Source organism: Amphiura filiformis, chromosome 17 (genome assembly GCF_039555335.1).
Source record: "Amphiura filiformis chromosome 17, Afil_fr2py, whole genome shotgun sequence".
In the NCBI taxonomy this organism is placed as follows: Eukaryota; Metazoa; Echinodermata; class Ophiuroidea; order Amphilepidida; family Amphiuridae; genus Amphiura; species Amphiura filiformis.
Window position 1 is genome coordinate 40,124,969 of NC_092644.1, and position 13,415 is coordinate 40,138,383.

At 35.1% G+C, this 13,415-nt stretch overlaps 1 protein-coding gene across 1 annotated transcript in view; it reads left to right on the forward strand.

The window, feature by feature from the left end:
* Nucleotides 1–13,415, forward strand: part of LOC140138435 (PIH1 domain-containing protein 1-like) — a 59,779-nt gene that overhangs the window by 25,087 nt on the left and 21,277 nt on the right. The gene's annotated exons all lie outside the window — the stretch shown is intronic.

The following is a 13,415-nucleotide window of genomic DNA, read 5'->3' on the forward strand; positions in this document are numbered from 1 at the left end:
CTTAATATTGCCATTTTGAAAAACTATAAAAAACAGTAACATTTTTGTAAAACCCTGTGTTTTCTTCAGTTAGTTCATGGATAATTTTTCTTATCCTGAAAGTACAGTCATATGTTCAGTAAACACTGCCACATTAGATTTAATTGTGAACGGCCCTGTATTTTTGAGAACCGGACTTCGATATTTGTCGTTTGGAGGCTTCATTTTCCGTTAACAATTGTTAACAAATTTTGTGGGTGTAGCTTTGGTTCATAATTCTTGGTTATTTCTTCACTTCTTCTTGATTTATAACAGTTGTTATCTTAACTTGAAATGGGTAACAAAAATTAGCCGATTTGCAAGCTTTTAAAATTTTTATAAAATCTTGACTTCAAATAGCCGTTTTTCCGTTAACTTTTTGAAGCCTCGAAACAAACTGTTCAGCAAGCTTGTGCAAATATAAATAAAAGAGCTCATCCAATCTATTTATCAAAATGTAGCAAAGTAGATCCTCAAGTCACATGTTTTTAAATCGTGGAGATATATACCACCGTTTGAAAATGGGACCCAATACACACTTTCCGTTAACAATTGAAGCCTCCGAAACAAATGAAGCCTCCGAAACAACAGTAAACTTAATTATCATCTATGCATATCTAAATTGGTGTGTTTCATAATGATATCTGCATTGTAATTATTACTTGATATGTGCAGAATGTCATAAATTTTTAAAAAAATTGACATTATGGTTAATGTTTGAAAAATATACTGATACCTTAAAAAAGCCTGTTTCGGAGGCTTCACATGCAAAAAACACCATACTTAACAAATGGGTGAAAAAATTAATGTGTGATAAATCTACAATATCTGCCGCATAGAATCATTGATTCAATACACACAAGAAAATAACAGCTTAGATGATCCCAACACTGTTGTTTTCAAAAAAACTACTTCTGCAATGTTTAACAATTGTTAACATGAAGCCTCCGAAACAAAAAAAATGACTTGCTGTGATAATTTATTTTTTGTCACAACTGAAATTCAATACTTAGAAGCAAAGCATGAAAATTGGTAATTGTGATATTTTTTACCTATTTTTTTATGTCAACTTGTAGTAGTTAGCTAAATATTTTACTTTTATGATCACCTGTGTTGTTAACTGAAGCCTCCGAAACACAAATCGCTTGAATTGCCAATTCTAAAAAATAACTCCAATTTCTGTGAAACTTGGCTGGGAGGTTCCTTTCATCAAGTAGTATTTGTACATGAAGTTAGACATTCAAATTATTTTAGGAACCCAATTAAAACTTAAAAAATATGTTTAAGGTTTGGAAATTTCCATTGTAAATGACACTTGATGTTAAAAATTTTCAAAACTGCAATTACAAACATAGCAAAACATGGTATAAAATTTAACTTATATCTGTTGACTTACTTTGGAATGGAATTTCACATGTATTCCAGCTTTCATGTCAAAATTTTCTGAGGTTATGTAAAATACATTTTTCTTAGATTTTAACCAAAATGTTATGCAAATGTCAATTTTTTATTAGAAATCAAAAGGTTTAAGCCTTGAAACATTATTTTACTTGAATTTAAGTTGCTTCTATGCATGATTTCAGTAAACAGAAACATATTTAAGTGGTTTGAAATTTTGACCCTAAAAATCAAAAGTTACACCCTTTACCGTGAAAATGACCATATAGCTACTTCATCAATATCACCAGTAGATAGCTACTTCATCAATATCACCAGTAGATAGCTACTTCATCAATATCAGCAGTAGATAGCTACTTCATCACTGCAATTGTCAGCACTACTTTCTTCATTAACTGGTACACATGCATGACTAAATAACTACTTCATCAATATCAGCAGTAGGTAGCTGTTTTATCAATACCATTGTCACTCAACAGTAGATTGCTACTTTATCAATAGAACTTAGAAGTATCAGCAGTAGATAGCTACTTCATCAATACCATTGTCATCAGTAGATAGCTACTCCATCAATATCAGCAGTATATAGTTACTTCATCAATACCAATATCAGCAGTAGGTAGCTGCTTTATTAATACCAATGTCACTCAGCAGTAGATTGCTACTTCATCAATATCAGTATCAGCAGAAGATAGCTACTTCATCACTGCAATTGTCAGCACTACTTTACACACACATGACTAAATAGACATCTACTTCATAAATATCAATATCAGGAGTATAGCTACTTCATAAGTACCAATATCAGCAGTAGACAGCTACTTCATCAGTACCAATATCAGCAGTAGATAGCTACTTCATCAATACCAATATCAGCAGTAGATAGCTACTTCATCAATACCAATATCAGTAGTAGACAGCTACTTCATCAATACCAATATCAGTAGTAGATAGCTACTTCATCAATACCAGTATCAGCAGTAGATAGCTACTTCATCAATATCAGCAGTAGATAGCTACTTCATCATTGCCATTGTCAGCAGTAGATAGCTACTTCATCAATATTAGCAGTAGATAGCTTCTTCATCAATATCAGCAGTAGATAGCTACTTCATCAATATCAGCAGTAGCTAGCTACTTCATCACTGCAATTGTCAGCACTACTTTACAAACACATGACTAAATAGACATCTACTTCATAAATATCAATATCAGGAGTATAGCTACTTCATCAGTACCAATATCAGCAGTAGACAGCTACTTCATCAGTACCAATATCAGCAGTAGATAGCTACTTCATCAATACCAATATCAGTAGTAGACAGCTACTTCATCAATACCAATATCAGTAGTAGATAGCTACTTCATCAATACCAGTATCAGCAGTAGATAGCTACTTCATCAAAATCAGTATCAGCAGTAGATAACTACTTCATCATTGCCATTGTCAGCAGTAGATAGCTACTTCATCAATATCAGCAGTAGATAGCTTCTTCATCAATATCAGCAGTAGATAGCTACTTCATCAATATCAGCAGTAGATACTAGATAGCTACTTCATCAATATCAGCAGTAGATAGCTACTTCATCAATATCACCAGTAGATAGCTACTTCATCAATATCAGCAGTAGATAGCTACTTCATCACTGCAATTGTCAGCACTACTTTCTTCATTAACTGGTACACACGCATGACTAAATAGACATCTACTTCATAAATATCAATATCAGGAGTATAGCTACTTCATCAGTCCCAATATCAGCAGTAGATAGCTACTTCATCAATACCAATATCAACAGTAGATAGCTACTTCATCAGTACCAATATCACCAGTAGATAGCTACTTCATCAATATCAGCAGTAGATAGCTACTTCATCAATATCAGCAGTAGATAGCTACTTCATCACTGCAATTGTCAGCACTACTTTACACACACATGACTAAATAGACATCTACTTCATAAATATCAATATCAGGAGTATAGCTACTTCATCAGTACCAATATCAGCAGTAGACAGCTACTTCATCAGTACCAATATCAGCAGTATATAGCTACTTCATCAATACCAATATCAGTAGTAGACAGCTACTTCATCAATACCAATATCAGTAGTAGATAGCTACTTCATCAATACCAGTATCAGCAGTAGATAGCTACTTCATCAAAATCAGTATCAGCAGTAGATAACTACTTCATCATTGCCATTGTCAGCAGTAGATAGCTACTTCATCAATATCAGCAGTAGATAGCTTCTTCATCAATATCAGCAGTAGATAGCTACTTCATCAGTATCAGCAGTAGATACTATATAGCTACTTCATCAATATCACCAGTAGATAGCTACTTCATCAATATCAGCAGTAGATAGCTACTTCATCACTGCAATTGTCAGCACTACTTTCTTCATTAACTGGTACACATGCATGACTAAATAGACATCTACTTCATAAATATCAATATCAGGAGTATAGCTACTTCATCAGTACCAATATCAGCAGTAGATAGCTACTTCATCAATACCAATATCAGCAGTAGATAGCTACTTCATCAGTACCAATATCAGCAGTAGATAGCTACTTCATCAATACCAATATCAGTAGTAAATAGCTACTTCATCAATACCAATATCAGTAGTAGATAGCTACTTCATCAATACTAGTATCAGCAGTAGATAGCTACTTCATCAAAATCAGTATCAGCAGTAGATAGCTACTTCATCATTGCCATTGTCAGCAGTAGATTGCTACTTCATCAATATCAGCAGTAGATAGCTACTTCATCAATACCAATATCAGCAGTAGGTAGCTGCTTTATTAATACCAATGTCACTCAGCAGTAGATTGTTACTTCATCAATGTCAGTATCAGCAGAAGATAGCTACTTCATCACTGCAATTGTCAGCACTACTTTACACACACATGACTAAATAGACATCTACTTCATAAATATCAATATCAGGAGTATAGCTACTTCATCAGTACCAATATCAGCAGTAGATGGCTACTTCATCAATACCAATATCAGATGTAGATAGCTACTTCACCAATACCAATATCAGTAGTAGATAGCTACTTCATCAATACCAGTATCAGCAGTAGATAGCTACTTCATCAAAATCAGTATCAGCAGCAGATAGCTACTTCATCATTGCCATTGTCAGCAGTAGATAGCTACTTCATCATTGCCATTGTCAGCAGTAGATAGCTACTTCATCAATATCAGCAGTAGATAGCTACTTCATCAATATCAGCAGTAGATAGCTACTTCATCAATATCAGCAGTAGATAGCTACTTCATCAATATCAGCAGTAGGTAGCTGCTTTATTAATACCAATGTCACTCAGCAGTAGATTGTTACTTCATCAATGTCAGTATCAGCAGAAGATAACTACTTCATCACTGCAATTGTCAGCACTACTTTACACACACATGACTAAATAGACATCTACTTCATAAATATCAATATCAGGAGTATAGCTACTTCATCAGTACCAATATCAGCAGTAGACAGCTACTTCATCAGTACCAATATCAGCAGTATATAGCTACTTCATCAATACCAATATCAGTAGTAGACAGCTACTTCATCAATACCAATATCAGTAGTAGATAGCTACTTCATCAATACCAGTATCAGCAGTAGATAGCTACTTCATCAAAATCAGTATCAGCAGTAGATAACTACTTCATCATTGCCATTGTCAGCAGTAGATAGCTACTTCATCAATATCAGCAGTAGATAGCTTCTTCATCAATATCAGCAGTAGATAGCTACTTCATCAATATCAGCAGTAGATACTAGATAGCTACTTCATCAATATCACCAGTAGATAGCTACTTCATCAATATCACCAGTAGATAGCTACTTCATCAATATCACCAGTAGATAGCTACTTCATCAATATCACCAGTAGATAGCTACTTCATCACTGCAATTGTCAGCACTACTTTCTTCATTAACTGGTACACATGCATGACTAAATAGACATCTACTTCATAAATATCAATATCAGGAGTATAGCTACTTCATCAGTACCAATATCAGCAGTAGATAGCTACTTCATCAATACCAATATCAGCAGTAGATAGCTACTTCATCAATACCAATATCAGCAGTAGATAGCTACTTCATCAATACCAATATCAGTAGTAAATAGCTACTTCATCAATACCAATATCAGTAGTAGATAGCTACTTCATCAATACTAGTATCAGCCAGCAGTAGATAGCTACTTCATCAAAATCAGTATCAGCAGTAGATAGCTACTTCATCATTGCCATTGTCAGCAGTAGATTGCTACTTCATCAATATCAGCAGTAGATAGCTACTTCATCAATACCAATATCAGCAGTAGGTAGCTGCTTTATTAATACCAATGTCACTCAGCAGTAGATTGTTACTTCATCAATGTCAGTATCAGCAGAAGATAGCTACTTCATCACTGCAATTGTCAGCACTACTTTACACACACATGACTAAATAGACATCTACTTCATAAATATCAATATCAGGAGTATAGCTACTTCATCAGTACCAATATCAGCAGTAGATGGCTACTTCATCAATACCAATATCAGATGTAGATAGCTACTTCATCAATACCAATATCAGTAGTAGATAGCTACTTCATCAATACCAGTATCAGCAGTAGATAGCTACTTCATCAAAATCAGTATCAGCAGTAGATAGCTACTTCATCATTGCCATTGTCAGCAGAAGATAGCTACTTCATCATTGCCATTGTCAGCAGTAGATAGCTACTTCATCAATATCAGCAGTAGATAGCTACTTCATCAATATCAGCAGTAGATAGCTACTTCATCAATATCAGCAGTAGATAGCTACTTCATCACTGCAATTGTCAGCACTACTTTCTTCATTAACTGGTACACACGCATGACTAAATAGACATCTACTTCATAAATATCAATATCAGGAGTATAGCTACTTCATCAGTACCAATATTAGCAGTAGATAGCTACTTCATCAATACCAATATCAGTAGTAGATAGCTACTTCATCAATACCAATATCAGCAGTAGATAGCTACTTCATCAATATCAGTATCAGCAGTAGATAGCTACTTCATGAATACAAATACATATATTAGCAGCAGTAGATAGCTACTTCATCAATATTAGTATCATCAGTAGATAGCTACAGCAGTAGATAGCTACTTCATCAATATCAGAATCAGCAGTAGATAGCTACTTCATCAATTCAAATATCAGCAGTAGATAGCTACTTCATCAATGCCAATATCAGCAGTAGATAGCTACTTCATCAATACCAATATCAGCAGTAGATAGCTTCATCAATACAAAATGAAAGAGTCAAATGAAAGAGGACAAAAATAAAAATAAAGAACCATATTTGCATGATTTGGGTATTTTTCAAAATTAATATCTCAAAACTTAAAATAAATGTGGGACTGGGTGGTGTTAAATGAATAATAATAATGAATACATTGAAATAACTCCGGGGTTGCTACTCCTAATAGTTAAAAAAAAACCTTCCTATTATAACAAAGTTGTCACCCCCTGGGTGGTGTTAAATGAAAGAGAACAAAAGAAGGAATACAATAAAGGAACTCTGGGGTACTACTCCTACTAGTTTTTTTTTTACTAAAATTCAATATTGTGAGACCCTGGGGTACTACTCCCTATAATTGGGTATTTTTCAAAACAACTGCATAAACAGGCATTCGCGAAAGCAGGCAAGACTTGTGGTTTGAGAACTGCATTGTTTCCTGAACTAGGGTCAGTATACTTTTGTGTAATAAAATCACGGTTGGTCATGAGAGGACAAGCAAACATTTGCTTTGCCTTAGCCAAGTGAAGATATTGAAGATATAACAAAATGTGGTATATCCATTTTTGCCAATTTGAGATATATGCAAATTAAGCTGCTAAAATATAAAGAAAATAATATGAAAATATGTGATACTTTTGACCATATCTCAAATGAGGTAAAAAAACACACAATTTTTGTATTGTATGATGGTGATCTTAACTCAAAAATGGCTTTTATAACATTTTGTGGTGAAACTCTTCAAATGATGTTCTTGACATCCAAGTGTACTTTTATCTTTTAGAAAGTTTTAGAAATTTAAGGCTAATTACTCATAGCAAGAGCTGTCTAATTTAACGTCTACATTATCATCAAAACTGATATAAAATTGTTATTTTGAGGACAGCTACCAGAACACAACATAAACCCCTTTGAAAATTGCCGAAAAAGTGTACATTTATGATTTTATACAGGATAATGAACGGTCGTTAATTTTATTGCATGTTTTGATGTAAGGCTATTAATTAGGTTTGACATTTTTTTTAAAGAAGGCAACAATTGGAATTAAATTGATGAGTGTATTTATTCACTTATAGTGCCTCGAGGCTATAAGAATGAATGTGTATCTGTGACTAATATTCGAATACCATTGTAAGTAACCAGCTGACAGCTGATTTCTGTGCTGTTTTTAACCATTAAATCAGCAGTGTATTCATCTCACATGCATCACGAAAGGTGACTGCCCCCTTTTTTTTTTTTTTTTTGACTTAAACCAGTGCAGTTATGTTTCAAACGTCGCTATCAGTGATTTGAAGGGATGTCCAAAATACACTTAAATTCATAAAAATTTGATTTTGGTATTGTTGGAACAAGGACTGTGCTAATGAAATTGTACATCAAGTTTCAAGCTTTAAAGGAAGTCTCCGGCAATCACAACAGTATGGTTTTATTTAAAACAAACTCATAGTGACCATAAAAAACGAATAAAAACATCCGTCTCTCAACACGCAGTATTCAAAATTCCCCGGCACTGAAATTGTTGAGTGCAAATACAATGACGTCCCAGTAATACAATGAAGGCTGATTATTTCATTGCACTTATACAATTTCGGCGCGGGAATTTTGAATATCGTGTGTTGAGAGCCAACTGTTTTTATAGTCAATATGAGTTTGTTTTAAATAAAATCATGTGATTCATGCTTGATAATTATTTTCTAACATATGAGGCATAATGTTATGATTGCCGGAGACTCCCTTTAATTTGCCTGTACTTTCTAGCAAGTGAGGCAGTTGAATTCGGAAACCATACATAACCTTTGATGTCCATAGAAATAAAAGTGCTTAAGTCATGTTTTGGCAAAATTGAGTTCTTGTTAGTTTTGAAGTGGCTGGTGGTCCAGGAGTCTTTTGACTAAATTCAGACCAACAACATTTCTTTTAAATAATCAAAATCTTGTCTCATTAAGGGTTACAAAATGACATATAGACATGTAACAGAGATATAAACATGTAATAAGCATAAATTACTATTTAAAAAAAGGTCAAATGAGGTCAACTGTTCAACAATATTCAATTTTAAAAGCTAGTGAAAATAAATATATCTGATCCATAGGCATTTTACAGCATTCCATACAAATTTGTTAATAAGCATTTGTGTCTATTAAAGAGTTGCACACATTTTTACGGTAGTTTGTTAAACATTTGTATTATTTTTCTTGTAATTTGCAAATATCTGTGTTAAAGATATTTGTAAATTTACAAAAAGATGAAACAGTTGAACAAACTACCCTAAAAATTTGATCTCGTCCAGGCCACTTCCTAACCCTAACACCAGTAAAAACCACAAACTAGACTTAGCTGTGGTCTAAGACCACGAACACAGCCGTGTTGTAACCCCCAATGACCTTTGACCCCAAAATATATGAAAACCCCATAGACATTGGCTAATGTCAATGCATGTGTGCACGTGGCATCACTTTGCTATGTTATTTGTGGCAGAAGGGCATTTTGAAGGTTTTTCGTCTCAGGCGGAAATGACCCCTTAATGACCTTTGACCCGAAATAAAAAAATACCACATATGAATTGGGTAACCACAATTCATGGGTGAACATACCGTTACTGTCCTATGTTTTTCTTAGCAAATAAAAATTTTTGAAGGTTTTTCGTTTTATACCGGAAGTGACCCCTTAATGACCTTTGACCCCAAATCTGTGAGGACCCCATAGACACTGGGTAATAACAATGCATGTGTGCAAGTGGTGTCACTGTCCCACGTAATTTGTGGGAGAAGAAGCATTTTAAAGGTATTTCGTTTTATACGGAAGTGGCCCTTAATGACCTTTGACCTAAATAAAAAAATACCACATATACACAGGGTAACTACAATTTATGTGTGAACATACCGTTACTGTCCTATGTTTTTCTTAGCAAATAAAAAAATTTGATGGTTTTTCGTTTTTTTTTTTAAGTGACCCCTTAATGACCTTTGACCTCAAATCTTGGAGGACCCCATAGACACTGGATAATAACAATGCATGTGTGCAAGTGGTGTCACTGTCTTACGTAATCTATGAGAGAAGAAGCATTTTGAGTGAAATCACGTTTTTGACCCCTCTGTCCCCTCCGTGACCTTTGACCCCACGAGTTTCATATGACATGTAGGGGCATGGTCAATGATGGTTGTGACCAAGTTAGGTCAAAATCGGTGTAAGCATGTAAGTGCTAGAGCAAATGTAGTGGTCGGCAGAAGAAGAAGAAAGAAGAAAGAACCTGTACGAAAAAAGACACAGCCGTGACTAACGTCACGGCTGTGTAAATACCACGATGAAAAATTCATAACATGCATGCATCCCAGGGTCTGCGATGGCGCGCAATCACCCGAAGTGTGATAATTATGCTTACGGAATTGCTGGCGGGCAGCAATAACCCGTGCAGCTACCGGTCCGCGATCGTTCGCTTGGCATGCGGGGGGTCAAAGGTTCGAATCCCGGGGGTGCCAAGTCAAAAATTCTTCTTCTTCTTGAAAAATTCGGATCTTCTCTGACTTCCGATACCAAAAAGCATGGGTCAGTGTTAGGGTTTGGTAAGTTGTATTTTCCAGATTAGAGTGTCCTCTAACCCTAACACCAGTAAAAACCACAAAATACCACAATGAAAAATTCATAACATGCATGCATCCCAGGGTCTGCGATGACGCAATCACCCAAAGTGTGATATGCTCACGGAATTGCTGGCCGGGCAGCAATAACCCGGCAGCTACCGTCCGCGATCGTTCGCTTGGCATGCAGGGGTCAAAGGTTCGAATCCAAAAGTGCCAAGCCAAAATTCTTCTTCTTCTTGAAAAATTCGGATCTTCTCTGACTTCCGATACCAAAAAGCATGGGTCAGTGTTAGGGTTAATAGGCATATAAAGAATTTTTTTACGGTATATGCAAGAAAATTTATTCAAAAAAATAATTTATACTTTTCTAAGATATTTTGAAACCCGAACTTTGGCAAATGATACATCTTTCCATGACTGTTCTCATTATTCTTTATTTGTGTTCTGTTTTTGAAACAAATGTGGGACTTACACATCTGCTGTTTACATCATGTTTTAAAAAACGACCAACCGACCCTCCTGATTTTTTTCATGAAAGGGCAAACAAACAAGATCTAATATTAATTGAAGGAGTTTCAAAAAGAAAAGAATAAAAACAACCAATCTGAAAACAACACAAGCAATAAATAAAGTAAGATATCCTCTTCTGAAATTCAAATTTCCTCTTGACCCCTCTTTATTTTACCTTACTTACTTTTACAAATTAGTTTTTGATCTCATGTGCTTTATAGCGCATTTTGCTTCCTCGAGAGTGTGACGTCAGTGCCGGGGTACTCAAGTTTGGTTTTGGTAGGGACGTGCATGAGATTTTGGAAGTAGACCCATAAATATACCAATTTTTCAAGAAATTTGGACCCATTGATATACCAAAAGTCAAAATTTTCAGCCGAATTTACCCAAAATTGTCTTAGTTTTTACAAATTTTCCCAAAATGTTGGGGAAATTTTGAAAATTTTGGCTAGATTAAGGAAAAATTGGGCTGTTTTCCGAAAAAATTGAGAAAATTTTGAAAAAAGGACCCATTCATATACCAAAATAGGCTTTGAAAAAGGAGTCATTGATATACCAGAAGGCTGAAAATGCTACCCATATTTGCGGCACGTCCCCGTATGGTCATTTGTACTGAGTACCCCCCCCCCGGGCGTCAGTGTATTCAGTTTACATGATATTAAATCGCATGTATTGACTCAGTGAATTGGCATGTTTACATGTACATGCATGATCAAAAGTGGTTCATCTGTACATGCGTGAAGTAACTGAAAAAGTACTGATATTATTCTTTCAATGAAGCCAAATGGATTACAGCAGGTATAGCCTGGAACATTTTATATGAGCATAGTCAGTTTGGAAAGATAAGGGTAGGAATAGTCCAGTGGGTTTTGTGTTGCATGTTTTTGATGAAACAATTCATTAATGCTGCAGTAGCGTAGCCAGGAATTTTGTGTGAGGAAGCAAAGCCAAATTTTTGTCACCATTTGTCCCATTTTTAGTCATTTTAAGGACTCTTTGCCGTCCCCATTTTATCCCTGAAAATTTTCTGTGGGGTGGCACCCTCTGGCTACACAACTGAAAAGCTGAATTCTTCCTTCGATTTCCGGTTTAAATGATTTACTTTCTTTGGGCTCTGTTCATCTCATTGTTTTGTTCTGTCATGTGTCATTTTGCTCATGTGGAATTAAAATAATTGCCTTTTTTTTTAAAGAAGAAAGAAGGAAGAAAAAAGGTAGAAAGAAGGAATGAAAGAAACAAACAAAGAAAGGGAGAGACAGAAAAAAAGACAAGAAAGAAGGCAAAAAAGTAAGCAAACTACTGAAAATGAAAGAAAAAAGATGCCCAAGTTACTGACTTCCAATAATTCATCATGTACACACCATTTCCAGTTTGTCTTACCCCACCAGGGGTGTTGAACTGTGTCAGGAAGAAGAAAGAAGAAATGGTCTTTGTGGGGATCTTGTAGAATGTGACTAGGTCATTGACAGAAAATCCACTCAACACCAATATTAAACATGGCAAAAACACACCAAAATGTAATTATATATAGCAAAACCAGAACAAATTTATAGAAATTGGTTGTAAACTAAATAATTACAATAAACAATACATAACAATGACCCTTTCTTTGCTGTATGTGATATTAAAGATGGGAGCTGCCACCAGACCATTTACCAGAAAGCCTTTTTTAGTCCAGTCTTATTAAGTTATTTAGCATATAAGCATATTGCTGTACGTAGTGCACGTAATCTACCTTAAAAATCCCGACTCACACAGTCATAATTTTGTTCATAAAATTAGTCCTGGTAAGCTGAACTTCTGTTCTGGTTTTGAAAAATTTAGGTGAAGTGAGTCCTGCATGGACACCACTTACACATACGAAAAATCACAATTGAATACCTGAGTGGAAGAAGGGCCCAACTCCCAATTTTTTACAAAAATGAGTTAGACCCAGCATTTTATTGCCAGCAGACTGTTCTTCCTTGTGTGTGAAAGATGAACCAAAATGCACTCTCTAAATAGTCTTCCACATACATTTAATCATGGTTTTCATGGAAGAAAGGCCCAACTCCATGGAGTTGGGCCCTTTTTCCACAAATATAGGGATAAAGAGGAATTTTGTTCATCCATGAAATCTGCTTTTCACTACGATAAATTTTCTTGCTAATATATTACATGAGTTCTACTTGTGCAATTAATGGTGTTTACCTATTTATAACAGAGAACTGGCACTTGCGGTATATTAGTGGAAGAAGGGCCCAACTCCAGCTCGTATTAAGACCTGTACCGTTGCTATGGAAACATCAGGTATAATTTCGAATGTATGTACTATTGTATGTTCATGTATTAAAGGTCCCCTGAAGAAGAAAACGTTCTGTCTATAAAACTTTTCCAAATATTAAGTTTTTTCTTAATATCTCAAAAACAGTTTTGATGGAGTTGGGCCCTTCTTCCACTCAGGTATTCAATTCTATTTCAACTTATATCCTATAACCGTAGTAGAATCCAATACCAAGTATAGTGCAAACAGGTACAGTCACTATTCGTTTACAACTTCCAAAAGTTGCTATCAAATCGTCGGTCGCAACACATAGTGGCGTAGAGCGAGTTTC